Genomic DNA, 16,114 nt, shown 5'->3' on the forward strand with positions numbered 1-16,114 from the left:
TAGAAATTTTAGGGTTTTTGCAAATTTTTGATATTTTTCAATAAGCTAGAGTTTATGTTTTTATACAGCTATCTTTTAATACTTGTATAATTAATTCCTTAGTATAAATGTCCTTAAATGGAATTTCTGGGTCAAAGTGTGTGCATTTTAAAAAGCAATTTCCATTTTTCTTTTTTTTCGTTTTTTTTTTTTTGGTTTTTTGTTTGTTTGTGTTTTTTTGTTTACTCTCTTCCAAATTGGGATGTAAATTCTCAGTTACTTCCCCAGTGCCTCCAACACAGGCAGGCACATCATGGACACTTCGTGAGCATTCACAGAAAGAATGGTTGACCACGTGTTTTTCACAGTTGGCAGAGTTGGCTGGCAAACCCCTCTGGGTAGTGAAAAGTCTTCATTTCAGCCCAGGATGCTATAGAATGACCTACCAGTTATTCCACACTTACAAACAATTCCATAATGGAGGTTCTATCATCACCCCCATTTCTCAGGTGAGGAAACTAAGAATCAGAAAATAACATGCCCAAGAGAGCTCAGCTGGTAAAAAAGCTGAGACTCAAACACACGTCTCTCCAAGGCCAAAGCAGATGCTTTTAAGTAGCCTACCGCTCCCACAGCCCTGCTAAGCACAGGAACAACAGCAACAAGAACAATAATAACAGCTAACAATTATATAGTGCTTACTTTGTACCAGGCACTGTTTTAAGTGCTTTAGAAGGGGCAGATGCAAGAGGGGGAAGGAGGGTCATTGTCAACAAAAAGAGTCTATCCCAGTCCATAAAATATAGATACTCCACCTACCAACAGCATTGTTGGGTAGAATAATTCAGAGCGTCAACAGAGAGCACCAGGCACATGATGGGCACTTCACCCCTCCCCCTTTCTTCCCCTGTGCTCATCCCTGCCTAGTGTGGGAAGGAGGCTCCCAGATTGAGCATCCAGCCACTCAAAGGGGACATGGCACCGTGTACTTGGTAAACAGCTATCACAGGCCTTTGAGTGGAACAGAAGAGGTGTTCGGGTAGGAGATGGAATTCTGTGCAGCCACTGTCAAGAACAGCAAGAGCCCGGACAGACGCATATCAAACATGCTGTGTGCACATGATTGGGACACCCCCCTTCCCACCAAGCCAAATACCCATAATTAAAAAGTTTTAAAATATGAAGGTTTGCTGATGGTTTTCCATTTGCAAATTTGGGAAGAGGTGGTCATCACTGGCCTGGCAGCTTTACAGGTCTTCTGAGTGCCTGATGCTTCTCAACATCCTTTGGAATTGTTGTAGATGACCATGTGCTTTCTGGCTTCTAAAAATGAGGCCTATAAGGCTCAGGTTGTGTGTGCAGGGGTCAGGGAATGGTAGGAAGGGACAGGGTGAGACGGGCAAATGGCGTGCAAGTCAACAGAGGATATGCAATCGTAAGTATCAGACTAGGGCAGGTCAAACACCCTCAAAGATGCATGCAGGGATGTCGTGTGTGTGTGCGCGCACGTGCGCTGGAAAAGGGGAACTGGAATATTATTGCTCTCCATATCATAGAAATAAAAAATTCCTGATAGCTCTCTCTCACACCAAGTTATTAACTCCTATGACTCAACCATTCATCACAGCACTTCTGGCCCATTTTAGGGCAACACATTCTCAAAATGTCCTGGCCTCTGCCAACAGCATCCCAGGCACTCCCAAGCATCCAGAACTGAAGAAGAAATGCCACATTTTGGTTAAATAAGTTGCCCTACACACAAGCAACACAGAACTCAATGCTAAAATTCTACTGAGATTTTTAATTAAATTTTCCTTTGGGATCCAAAAGGCACTTCAGGATTTTTTAGAGCATGAAATCATGAGCAGAAATCTGATTTTGGATGTCAAGGAATACAGATGACCAGGCAGACTCGAGGGAGATCTTTTCCTTACCTTGAACAGAAGACTTGTTCCTTTTGATACAGTCTCAAAGGAAGCTGGCTTCATCTGTCACCTTCCAGAAAAACAGAGCAAATGAATGGTATCATATTTTAAAATTCTAGTTGTTTACCCAGTTTTTTTAAAGGCATTCATAGGAAAAATGACCAAAAGGAAACAATTATTAACTGGGGTTATCTTTTGGTCATGATTTTTACTTTCTTCCTAATGTACTTTTTTATATTTTCCAAAATTTCTACAATAAGCAGGTATTTATTGTTATAAACTTTTTACAAAGATTGGTTTTGCATTTTAAATTCCATTTGTTTGAACTTTCTACTTTAGATTTATTTTTTTCAACAAATATTTCTGAATCCCCCACTATATGCTGCATCTGGGTCAGCAAACTATAGTCCTGGGTCCCCTGCCACCTTTTACAAATAAAGTGTTATTGAAACACAGCCATGCCCCTTTGCCTACAGCTGCTTTTGCACTACGAGAGCAGAGTTGAATAATTGCAGTTTTCAACAGCAACAACGAAAAGCAGAGGGCTGCAAATAAGAAATGAGTTTATTTGGGGTCTTAAGAATAGCAATTTTGGAGACAGAATTGGGTAAAACTGAAAGAGTGTTCTGAGGAAGAGAAAGAGTCAAGAGTTTATAAAGGCAAAAGCCATGAGGCAGTACTATGACACAAGAAAGGAAATATTTGTCCTTAAGGGATGGCTGTCACTGGTTGTTTTAGGGTAAGAGTCCATTAAGTATCTTGAGTTTCTGGAGCATTATGCAAATGTTCTGGATGCCTGTGTTAAGATAAGTGGTCAAAAGGTCAGATTCCATCCGTAAGTCACACTTCCTCAGTGGCCTCCCAGCTCCATTTTAGCAATACTGACTCCATTTTGATTTTCCTTTCACACAACAGAGGCCACATGGCCCACAAAGTCTAGAACATTTGTTATCTGCTTCCTTCCAGAAAAAGTGTGCTGACTCCTGTGCTATAAGAGAGGCTATAAGTTAGGTAATAGAAATCAACAGTTAGCAGAAACAAAAAAGATTCATCCGGCAGGTCATGGAATTTGTCATTTTTTTGCCTACGACTGCAGGGGTTCTCATATTCCTAAAAACAGCTGCCCTGTGGTGGCAGGAAGTGTAACCCGGGTCGTGGTACTCACAGCTTTATTCTCTGTGGTTAGAGGAAATTCTTGATGATTCTGGGATGGAGAGACCCCAAGTTCTGTTCTCCCTGTTAATAATGGGATCTCAATGTTAACCTGGGCTCCCCCTGCCCCTCAACAGAGTGCCTGGCATACAGTTAAGGACTCAATAGACTTTAGCCATTATTATCAACATCTTCCAGGCGCCCCCCCAAGTGTATTCCTCATCCTGTGCCTGGGACGCAAACTTCATCCCAGCGGCTCTTATGTCAAGCCAGCAGGACCCTTAGGTCTGGAGGATTTAACTTGCTTCTCTTTTTATATCTGACATAGCTTATTCGAGGGAGTTTCAGATACGTGGTGCATGTAAGGCACACAACTGCCTTCTAAACGCAAACATCACCTGCTTGGGGAACTGGAGATGCGTAATAAAGTGATAAGTTTCCAAACCCAGTTGGGTAAACAAGCTCCTGACGACACACAACAACCACCCTTGGCCTTCTGCTGGACCCCATCACCTTGGAAACATCATAATAGGCTTAACAAAAGCTCGGAAGATTTGTAGAAGATCTGCTGCTCGCCCTGCAATAGGAATGCGCTTAAGTATTCTACTAAAGAGGTGCGCGTTGGGTTGGGCTCCACGTTAACCTGCCAGGCAGGCAGAAGCACGTCAGAAACAGGTGGAGAGAGAAGCAGGGCTCAGAGGCTCCTCTGCAAAGGCAACTCCGTGGGTAAATGCTCTAATTAGGTGCTTGGAGTCCGTTCAGCATTCAGTAGGATCCTCCCAAGTCTGTCTCCTTTATTCAATTAAGGAAATGATAGGAACCTTCCATTTTCCCTATGATTTAAAAGAATGATAAATGATCAGGTAGAGGTCGGGGATTTTTTTAGGCACGTTTCTAAAAGAAACTTCTGCTGAACTGAATCATGTCTGCTTCTGGGAAACTCGTCAAACAGGCTATTGGCAATTCAAATTGTTTCCCCCACACCACACACCCTCTGTTGGCGGCAATATCCATCACAAAACAAACCATTCAGAACTGGGAGGGATGCTCTGCGCTTCTAAAGTAAACAAAGCAATAATTATTATTTTATTATAAAGCTAATTTAGTCCAGAAAGAGAGAGTAGGCATGATTCAGGTAAATGTGCAAACTGGAAGGAGTAACAAAAGAAATAAAGAAAAAAATACATGCAGCGACACGGCGAGATATACTTAGTGAGCATCTCCACCTGTACAGGACTCACTGTGCTCTGAGGAACATTTTTTCTACTATTATCTGATTCTAGTGTGTCTAGTATGCCTGAATTTTTTTTTTCATATAAAGTATTCTCTATTATTCAGGGTCTAACTACCCAAGATTTTTGTTTTACCTCTTTATTTTGAGGCCATTCTGGGATGTGGAATAAAGAAGAGGAGGTGAAATCCTATGAGCTTTGGGGGCTGGAGTGGAATAAGGTTCACCTAAAACTAGAGCATTGTTCCTGGGTTCCCACAGTCTGAGTTTAAAATCTGGCTTATTGGATGAATGATTACCTAACTTCTGGAGGCTCAGCTTCCTCATTTGCTATATGGTTATAGTAACGATATTTCTTCATGGAGTTATTGTGAGGATTAAATGAGGCAACACACGTTAAACACTTATCATGGTTCCTGGAAAACAGTAAGTGCACAAAACTGTCAGCTGCCACCACCACCACCACCATCATCATCATCGTCGTCATCATCATTAGCCAGCCCAATTTTGGAGTTAATGCTTCAATTCTCTGAAAACATCATAGCTAAGTGGTTGACCAGACTTTGTCTGAAAACCTCCAAGGATAGGAAGCTTACGACCTGAGTCTACGTATATCTCTGACCCTTAGAACGTTCTTTCACGTATGCAACTGAAATTTCTCCTGCTGTGGTTCCTGCTCCTTGGTTTTAATTCTATCCCATGGAAGTCTTAAAGGACAGGGATAATCCCTCTTGTAGTTTGTACTAGTGAAGCCTTAGTTTATTGTAAGTAATGAAAACCAACTCTAGGAAGCTTTAGTCTTAAAGGAAATTAACTGAAAAGATCTTGTGGCATCTGATTAGATCAAGAAGGAGGAGAAGGGGAAGGAGGAGGAAGAGTTGGGGAGAAGAGAAGGGGAAAGAGAGGGAGAATCAGCTTCAGGGAATGGAGGACCCAGGGCAGGTTCAGGACTGACCTCATCAGGAATCACCAAACCTTTGTCTCTACACTATCATTAACAAGCCTTACGCACAGCTCCAAGAATGTGATTGGCTCAGCCTGAGTCAGGTCTCCCCCCACCCCGGATTAATCAACTCTGGCCAGAGGGGCAGAGTCACCTATTGCAGATCTTGATGCTGGGAGCCCACTGGGGTATTGGGGAGTACAAAAGCACCCCACAGAAGGGCATGTTGTGAACTGAGCAGCCTCCCAGCCACTATACTGTGAGGAAGCCCAAGCCATGTGAGTGAACCTTGGCACAATCCTTAGATACTTGAAGAAGCTACTCTCTAGGATAAATATCCTTCAGTTTTTTCCACCACTGAGATTGAATTAATTACTAATTTTAAATAATTGTGTAATTGCTTATTTAGTTTTCTCATTAGAATGCTAAGCTTCATTAAGACAGATCACCACATCTAGGTCATTCACCGACACATCCCACCACTTAGCCGGGGGCTTGGACCACAACGGGTACTCAAATAATTGCTGAATCAGTTAATTGATTTATAAAGGCATTAATTAAATTATCATTTTTGAGATCCTTGTGGTTACTCACTTCCAAATGTGGCTCTATCCCCTCAGTCAATTCCCACCCATGGTAAAAAAAAAAAACAAAAAAAAAAACAACTTGCAGCATCAGAAGGCTTTTTGCAGGAAATAGGAAGGAAAGTAAAATAACTCACCAGTCTTATTTTCAATCAGCTGAGATTTTATTTTCCCACATGTTCTGGTTATCCCTGCATAACACACTCCAAAACATGGTGCTTACAGCAACAGTAGTTATCGACTTGGCTCATGAATCTGCAAATTGGACAGGGTGTGATGGGATGGCTGATCTCTGTTCCACTTGCCATTAGCTGGAGTAGCTTGGCTGGGGGTTGGAGAATCCACTTCCAGGATGGCTGGCAACTTGGTGTTGGCTCTCAGCTGGAAGCTCAGCAGAGGATGGGGACCAGCACCTCAGTTCCTCTCAAAGGGTATCTCTCTATATCCATGCTTGGGCATGCTCACAGCATGGTGGCTGGATTCCAAGAGTGATCATCCCAAGAGAGAAAGACAGAGAAGTCCATGGAATTTTTATGATGCAACCTCCAAACTCACATGGTACCCCTTCTGCTATATGCTCTCGATCAAGGCAATCACAAAGGTTGACTCCTTTCAGGGGGAAAGGACACAGACCTCACCATGCTGTGAGAGAAGGGTGAAGGTCACATTGAAAAAAAAGAGAAAGTGGAATGGGAGAGATTGCTGTGGCCATCTTTGGAAAATACAATCTCTCCCATGATCTCTTCTCTTTTGGCACAGGTAATGAAAGTGAGTTTCAGGACTACAAGTTTAAACACAGCTGCCCAGTCCTCCACTCAGTCATCGATTTTTGAGTCATCTATGCTGGGCATAAGATTAAGTCCTGGGAGTACAAAGAGAAAAGAGAAAACTGTCTTCCACTGGGGAGTTCACAGATGGGTAGAGATGAATAATGAAATCCAATGTGATGAGTGATTCGGCCAAGGTATATAACAAGGCAGTGTTGACAGAGAAAGAAATGACTGATTTTACCTGGAACGAACGCTAGTTTACCAAACACTTTTCTTTAGTGGACATGGGGCCTGTCATGCTGCTAGGTTACCATTTTCAGAGTTAATATGCGCTCCCCTAGAAGAGCCTAGAAGGCAGCTGTGCTCACCACTATCCCATCAATGCCCCACTGGAAGAGCATGTAGACAGCCAGGCCATCCAAGCTGTACCGTGTGGGAACCACCCCGACCATAACCAAAAAGAATAGGACTTCTTGGCTAACAAGAGCAGTAGCGACTGGGACTGATGTCTTAGACTTAACAGGGAGCCTTGAAATTTTCACAGGAGAGAGAATTCCAGGAAACAAATAATAACGATGATAAGGATAATAATAACTTTAAAAAATAGACTTTATTTTTCAGAACATTTTTAGATTTATAGAAAATTTGAGGAGACCACACAAAGAATTTCCCTACACCCTGAGCCCAGTGTCCTCTATTATTAATACCTTAGATTAGTTTGGTAATTTATTACAATTAATGAACCAATAGGGATGCATGGTTATTAACTAAAGTCCATGGTTTATTCATATCTTCTTTATTTTTACCTACTGTCCTTTTTCTGTTCCAGATTCCATCCAGGACCACATCACATTTAGCTGACGTCCCCGTAGGCTCCTCTTGGCTATGACAGTTTATCAAGCTTTCCTTGTTTCTGATACCTTGACAGTTTTGAGAAATACTGGTCACATATTTTGTAGGATTCCCTCTACTGGGATTTGTCTGATGTTTTTCTCATGATTAATCCGGGGTTTGGGGAGGCAGACCACAGAGATAAATTGCCACTTTTATTCACATCATATCAAGGGCACCTAGTATTAACATGATCCATCACTGTTGATTTCAACCTCGATCACCTGGCTGAGATCATTTGACATTTGTCACGTGTCTCCAGTGTGAAGTGCTCTTTTATTCTCCCCCCTTTGACGCTGTCCTCTTTGGAAGGAAGTCACTGTGAGCAGCCCACTAAAGGAAGTGGGCAGCTATGTGCCTCCTCCTTGAGGATGAAACGTCTACATAAATTATTTGGAATTCTTCTGTTGAGGAGATCTGTCTCTTTTCCCCATTTGTGTACCTGTTCAAACATTTCTTTATGTCAGTACGGACTCATGGATATTTATTTGATACTTCAGGTTATAATGCAATACTGATTTCTTTTCATCGCTCAAAGTGTTCCAGCTTTGCCCTTGGGGGCTCTGTCCCTTGGCCCCTCTGCCCCTTTGACGTACTCCTCGCTATTGGGGTGTAACAAGGACTTCTTTGCACATGTGTGCAAGCACTAGGAGAGAAAGTGTATGTTATTCTAACTTAATCATTCAAATAAGCCTAAGAGGTAAGTGCTCTCATTTACAGGTAAGGAAACTGAGACGCGGAGGAGTTGAGTCCATTATCCAAGACCACAGAGCTTGTAAATGGTAGAGCTAGCATGTGAATCCACGCTGGCCAGCTCCAGATCCCCCACTTTTAAAAAGCTGAGTGTTAAAAGGAATACCACCTCACGTTGTTCCTCAACCTACCGAAACACAAACATCGGTGTTATCTATCGGTACGTTAGAAAGAAAGAGAGCCAGCTGAAAGAGCTTCCAGTGACCGCGAGCAGTGGCAGCCACTTTTCTGTATCTTTTGGCTTCATTCCTCACCCGCCACCCTCCATCTACAGTCAGGAGGGAAAGCTAGCTAGAGAAAACCTCCCACGTGGAAGTTTTATAGACTGAATGAGCTGCCCCCTCACAGGAAGTTGTGGTAAGACATGATGGACGTCTTAGCAGTGATGGATGCTCTAGCTGGCATTTCCGAAATCTGAAGGGGTTTCAGTGAGTCTTCTCAGAGCCCCTTAAATTAGATTTCAGGAGCCCACTCCACCCACTCAGGAGCAAGCCCTCAGCTCCGCACTCCCTTCCTCCCTTCCAAACCTTGGAGCTAAACTCCCTCCATCTTCTCCTCCAACCCTGCAAGATGCCAAAACAGCTTCACAGGAGTCTGCTGAGAACTGCCAGTCATTTTTATATTGGGCTGGATAAAGCCTAAAGCAGAAGAAAAACATAGATCCAGATCCCCGTTTGAAAGCCCTAGAGTCACCAGCGACCTGGATCCAAAGACAGAATCGTGCCATGTGCCCAGGACACAGAAAGCACAGGCAGGCTGTTTCCTGCTTCCCCATCCAGCACAGCCTGGAATTACAATGCGGAACGCTGACTCCTTCCCCCGCCCCTACCAAGGTTCGCCACCAGTGGTCTTGCCTCACCCAAATAATGGTCTATTCTTCCAGAGCTAACAGCTTAACTTTCTGCTGGTTATAAGACAGTAGCATCTTGCACAATAAAATTCAATTTTAGCAATTTCTCTGCTGCCTCCTAGAAAAGGGGGAAAATTCTCAGTATGAGGGCAGCCTTTATCAGTCTCTGTTTTGGAAGATGACAATGCCATCCTTTAGATTTCTTAAGGAAATAGAGCAGAGCCAAAGTAGTTGGTGGCACTCAGCTGGAGTTGGAGACCTTATTCATAATGCCTGAAGAACTTCAAAAAGTTTCAAGGACAATACCTAGTATAATACTCTCATTGACATCTAAAGAGCCCAAGAAAACTAGGCCATGGTTATAATGAGAGGCAAAAACACTGATAAATGGAAGGGGAGATGCACTGGAGTGTCCCTGCGAGCTTTTGCTTCCTACTTTTAAGAATAAAATTGGATGGGAGAAGTGGCTTTCTGAAGACGTCAAAACTGCCTCGCAACTCTGGCAGGAGCTAACTTTGTTTTCTAAATTTAAAGACACTGCAGCTTCTATAATTTGTCTCCAGTGAAGCTATGCCATTTTTTTCTTTTTTTTTTTGAGTCCTGGTTTAGTTGCTAACTCGCTGTATGGACACAGTTACCCTCTTTGAGAATATTCAATTTACTCCTTTGTAAAATGGGGACCCTGCACATCCTTATGGGAAGATTTGTGTGTGTGTGTGTGTGTGTGTGTGTGTTTGTGTGTGTGTGGTTTCTAGATACCATTTTTAATAAAAGAAAAGAACTCTTCGAGAAAATGGCTAATTCCAAGTATGGATCAGAAACGTACAAGATAGGCCTGGAATATCTTGTCGTATCAGATAACAAACCATCAAATACTAGTAAGGTTGTATCAAAAGGGCTCTCAGAAGGCAATGTGAATAGGCTCCCACTGGCTCAAGAGTACAACCTGAGCATCAAGAAGGACAACCACCAGAACAGGTTCGAACACATCAAATGTGTATGAACGTGTGAGCTCATAACGCTACCCAAAAATACGTTAACTGATCACTTTGAAAGCTACTAAGGAATCCACTCACTATTTTGACAACTGGTAGATAAATAAAAAGAGCAAGCGTAAAGCTAAGGGAGGAGTAGCTGTACATTTCTTCAAGCACTTTGACAAGATATACCTTACGATGCCCAGTGTTGTTTCTGTCCTCCTGAAGCTTAATTATATACCAGAGAATGTGAAATTCACAGGGACACACAATACAAAAATGGTCTGGAATACACACACACCAACACAGACACACACACACACACTCCCACACGTCCCAGAGCTACTGGCAACTCACTAAGTTCTCATCTCTCCCTGACTCATCTATTTTCCAGAAAATAGCAGTTAATTCACTCTAAAGGCAAAGGTGGTTATTTTCATGCAAGGACACTTCCCTCTGGATTATGTCAAGGCCATTGGTCAAGGTTAAAGAGTATCTTGACCCTCTGCTGTGCTCTTCTCAGCAACCTTCCCTCTTTGGCCTGTCACCCATTAGCATGACCATAACAGTGACCCAAGGAAAAAGAAGGAAGACAAATCAAAGTGAATTATTTTCTGCTGGAAACAGCTATGTTCAAAGATCTCATTAATTCATTTATTCATTCATTCATTCAGCAAATGTTTACTGAAATGTACTAGCTGGTCAAGTACTTTACTAGGCATTGAGAACATAACACTGAGCAAGACACTCACAGCCTAGGGCAGAAGATGGAATTATTTAAAAGGCAATTACGACACAGTATCTGGCATGGGATAAGCATGAAGCACCATGGGAGCTCAGATGATGGGCTCTCTACCATGAGGCAATAAGGGAAGACTTCCTGGAGGAGGTGATATGGAAGCTAAGGGCATCAAGAACAAGTAGGAGCTGACTAGGTGAAATGGGAGGGAGTGTGATGGAAGGGTTCAGGAAAGGAAAGAGCAGGCGCAAAGATGTGGAGGTGACAGAGAGCATATTATATTGCATTCCTGATCGGGAGTGCAAGGGAGAAGGGCAAGGTTGAAAAATGAGGCTGCAGAGATCAGTTTCAGTATACTACAGGAGTCAATGGAAAACCACAAATAGGTTTTAAGGAGAGAAACAGCAGGGGCAGATTTGCATTTTAGGAAGAGCTCTGTGGCTATGGTAGATTAGGTAGAGAAATAGAACTGGGGGATGCCCTAGACATCTCTATAATCAATGAGGATAGCCACCACTTAAGGAAAGCATTCTCCCACAACTTCCATCTTTAATACTTAGAACAACCAGTTGGATGAGATGTGGCAGCTACTCCCATTTTACAGATGAAGGAATTGAAGCTCTGATACAGGTTTCCCTGACCTTGACTTTATTAATATTTTGGACCAGATAAGACTTTGTTGTGGAAGGAGGTCCTGTGCCTCATAGGATGCTTCACAGCATCCCTAGTCTTATTCATGATATGCCAGCAGAACCCTCCCGCCAAATGTGACAACCAAAAATGTCTCCAGATGTTGCCAAATGTCCCCTGGGAGGGCACAGTCACCACTGGCTGAGAACCACTATTCTAAAAGCTCAAAGCCCACCATCCACACAAGCAAGGATGCTAACCAGGGCTTCTGTCTCCGTGGTCTATCTTCTTTCAACCCCATCACACATAGCCTCATCCCTCATGGCCTCAGCCAATGTATCACATGCATCAATTTGCCTCTAAACGACTGAAGTTTTCACTGGGAATTTTAAGAACAGTTGTCTCTTTCCCCCGTCATTTCAGTTTTCTCGTACATTAAAATGAGGACTTTTTTTTAATTCCTTGTGAGCTAAAAATTGTTAGCACACTGAAAGCAAAAGAGATTTCTCTCATCGCATGTGCATTTCTATACATTTCCTTCCAAACCAGTAGAGCACCGGCACCCAAAGTGAGGACGATTTGCAGGACATCAGAGTCCATTTCTGCCCAATTTCCCAATTCCGAGGGTGCTTGCCCCTGTCTTGGGCACCACCATTCATGTGGTGATTTAAAGTCTCCTCTTATAAATATGCATTTTAAAATGAAACCCAAATCATTGTTCTCATGGATCTGCATCAGAAAGTTTGCCTTGTGATTAAATCTGCAGATGTAAAAAAAAAAAAAAAAAAAAAAAAATTGGAATTTCACAGAGTGGTACTTGCTGCAAGAGCACGATGGAGCCAATTTCCTCTGTTCCCTCTTTATGTGAAAGTGTGGTGGCTGGGAAGACTGTCTTTCCCACACTCAAATTACCTGACAGACAAAGGGAGTTTTTCAGAAGAGTCCTGAGCATGTAATTTTATTACCTTAGCACCGTTTTAATATAATTCATGTAATTTCTTCTACAGGAGAAAAGTTATTTTCCTAAATGCCTGGTAAAATGAGAACTGATGGATTTTCAACTCCCACCAACTCCCTCTGTAGAATTTTCTACTCAAAGAAGAAACATTGAGAGGTGCTCAGCTCAAATAGCCTCAGCTGGAGCAGAGAGGGTTTGCAAGGCCTTTCAAGCCTGCTGATTTCTAATGACTCTGTACTCAGAAGAGACCAAGTGTATCTCAAAAACTGCCATCTTATCAAGGTCCAACCAAGGTCAAATTTGGTCAAGGTGCTCAACCTCTGCACTCTTGCCATTTGGGGTTGGATAATTCTTTGTTTGGGAGCTGGTCCTTGCACTGTTGATGTTTAGCAGAATCCCTGGTCTCTACCCATTTGATGCCAGCTTCCCACCACACCAGCTGTGACAGCTGGAAATGTTTCCATTCACTGTCACAGGTGAGAATCAGTGAATTTTGCCTCTTTGTTCTAGGACCTCTCTGGCCTATTCCTCAGACCCATCTAAGCAGTGGAGAAGAGGAAGCTGCATTCAGTGCTCAAAATTAATTCACAAGCAATCAAGAGTTGCCACTGGGCAACCCAAGAGAGTCACAAAGGTAGATTTACCAGGTGTCCAACACAATTACATCCTGTGATTTCCCTCTAATACCTAAGGGTCCATCAGCACAGCAGGATTCTAGAATTGGACATTACTTTCCTTTCTGCTATTTATTTAACAAATGTTTATATACTCCACCGTGTGCCAGGCGCTGTTCTAAGTGCTTCAGAGAAGCAACCCATTTGATCCTTACTACAACCCTACGAGGTAGGTACAGATTAGAAAACTGAGGCACAGAGACATTAAGTATAAGTTAGCAAGTAGTAAACAAGAATTCAGACTAAGGCATTTGATGCCATAGTCTGGGTTCTGATCAGCAGGCTATGGTGACTGTACTATGTACTGGGGAGAGGAAATTGAATTTGGCCTCAGATTCACCTGGGCTCAATCCTGGCTCTGTCACTTACTAGCTGGTGAACTTGGTCAAGTTCCCTGATGTGTCTAAACCAAATTACCTTCCGTCTGCAATACCATCACATGGTGGGTTAGGGCTTCAACATACAAATGGGGTGCGGGGGGACGATTCAGTCCACAATTCAGGCCACAGAAAATGTTTTATCCAAGCAGTTGCCAGCATGATCATTTCAAACCTAAGACAGCATCACTCCCCTGATTATAATTCTTTAGTGGGGACTCATAACACTTAGAATAGCATTCGGATCCCAAACCAAGACCTATGACTTTCCACATGATCTAGCCCCTGACTATCTGTTTGACCTCGATGTCAACCGCTCTCCCCATTCCTACACTCTGGCCATGCTGGCATTTCTTCTGTCTCCAGCACACACCAACTTTGTTCCTGCCTCGGGCACTTTGCCCTTAACTTTCCCTCTGCCGGGAACACCCTTCCCAAACCTGTTCAAATGGCCAGCTCCTTCTTGCCGCTGAGGTCTCAGCTCTGATATCAGCTCTTCAGAGGGACCTTCCAAGCCATTCAAAAGTCACCCCTGCTCACAGTCACCCTTTGCATTCTGGCTGCTTCGTTGTCTCAAAAACATTCATGGGTGTCTGAAATGATGCGTCCTCCTCCAAGCAGCCCGGAGCTCTCTGAGAGCACAGCCCCTGCCTGTCGTTCCGTCCTCAGACCCCCAGCGCCTGTCACCAAGCCCCGCACATCACAGGAGCTCACTGAATAACCAGTAAATGAGGGAAGGAAGGCAAAGGGGCCCTTTAGTTCAGGCACGTACCTCTCCCTCTCCACCATCTCTCTTTAACCCTCCGTCTGAGGTAAGTGGCTCATGAAAAATATATATAGAATTATGTCCTATAATCAACTGATGTGCAGCTCAAGAACGAAGTGGAATTAGACTTGAAAATTACATCACAGGCAAACCCATGCTGTGAGGTCCCATTAACGCCAGAGAGAGCGGACTGCTTCTTGCCTCCCAGGACCAGACCATGAAGGAAAAGAGAAAACCAAGCCCCCACCGTATAGTGACTGACAATGGAGGTGGCGAATGGCTGTTGATTCTCTCCTTTACGCCATAAATCTCTTCAGTCTTTCAGTTCTACTTGTTACTTTCCTAAATAACAAGAAGAAACAGACCAAAGAGGAGAAATCCAAATCATATCTGTCCTAAGCGGCTAAGACACATGCAGTGATGAAGCCCTCGTGGCTCAGGTGCCCACAGTGGTTCCTTTGCTATATCCCAACCCCGACAGAGAAAGTAATGAATTTTCCTCACCTTCATCCAGCTGCAGTGCTCACCCCAGCAGCTTCAAGCCAGCTGGACAAGTAAGAACTTGGAGTGCCCCCATTCACATGATGTACGTCAGAGGTCCCTAACTGCCAGCTCCCAGGCCTGCACAGAACTCACAAATGTGTCTTGTTTGACCTGCAGTATTATTTTTATTTGGATTAGGTGCCAACATTTAAAAGTAAGGAGATTTTAATTTTTTTTTAATCTATATTTCCAACATTTCCAGAATATCAATCTGACATCAGGCTCACATTTCCACAGTGCAAAACTGCTGCGACTGAAAAATGACTGCCCACCGTGGCATTCTGGAACTTTCCATTTCATCACGGTACGCACTTGGGCCACTTCATCACTCATTGATATTACCTGTCTGGGGGGCCTCATAGGTATTGAGTTTGCAACCCCTGTTATACACACGCACACACACTCAGTAGTGAAGTTAATAGACTCGAACTTTTTCGGCTGGTCAGTGACATCGCGTTGCCTGGAATGGAGGGGACCTTTACAAGCCAGCTCTCTTGAATCAAATGGGATGACTCAGAATTCTCAACTTCTCCTTTGCCATTATCTCTGCAGCCTCCTTGCAGGGAATAAAGAAGAGGGGGCCATGAATCTAATGGGTCTCCTCCCTACAGGAGCAGCATTTGCTGCGATGACTAGGAAAATATTGCTCTCAAGTAAACAGGGACACAAGGGGGCAGGAATCTGATTTTAAAGACACTCAATGTGGCAGAGATTCCTAGCTGTTCACCAAAATTCATTTCTTCTTCCTATCCTCTCTTGTGGTTAGATGTGGCTGTGTGATTGGTTCTCATGAATGGATGCAGCTGGATACTGATGATGAAAGGGATCATGCAAAGGCACAAGACAAAGGGATCTTGGGTCCCTGAATCACCACACTGAAAGGAGCCATCCAACAGGAAGAAACATCCGACTTGGACTGGTCTATGGGAAGAAATAGTCTTGTGTTGGAGCCACGCATTTTGAGGACTATTGGTTGCATCAGCTTTGTCTATCCTGATACAACCTAGAAGCGTCCGAGAAAAATGTAAATAAAAATTAAAACTAAATGCACATACAGAGCCACTTTAGTAGCTGCTGTTATTAAGTGTCAATTATGTGCCAAGTGCTTTATGTGCTATGCCTACTGTAGCAATGAGGAAGCAGAGACCCAGAGGAGTAGGGAATTTGCTCCTTGGCAACCAGGTGGGTAGGTCTGAGACTGGAACCCAGGTCTGATTCTGAAGTCCATGTTTTTCCATATGGATATATGGATACTCATTTCCGAGCTCCTATGATGGACCAGTCTCTCTACAGGTTGTTTTACCCACTTTTCATTTAATCTACCCTACAAACCAATGAGGTGAGCAGTATTTTGTCTCCATTTTATAGAGAA

Source organism: Balaenoptera physalus (genome assembly GCF_965194825.1).
Source record: "Balaenoptera physalus genome assembly, chromosome: 16".
Classification (NCBI taxonomy): domain Eukaryota; kingdom Metazoa; phylum Chordata; class Mammalia; order Artiodactyla; family Balaenopteridae; genus Balaenoptera; species Balaenoptera physalus.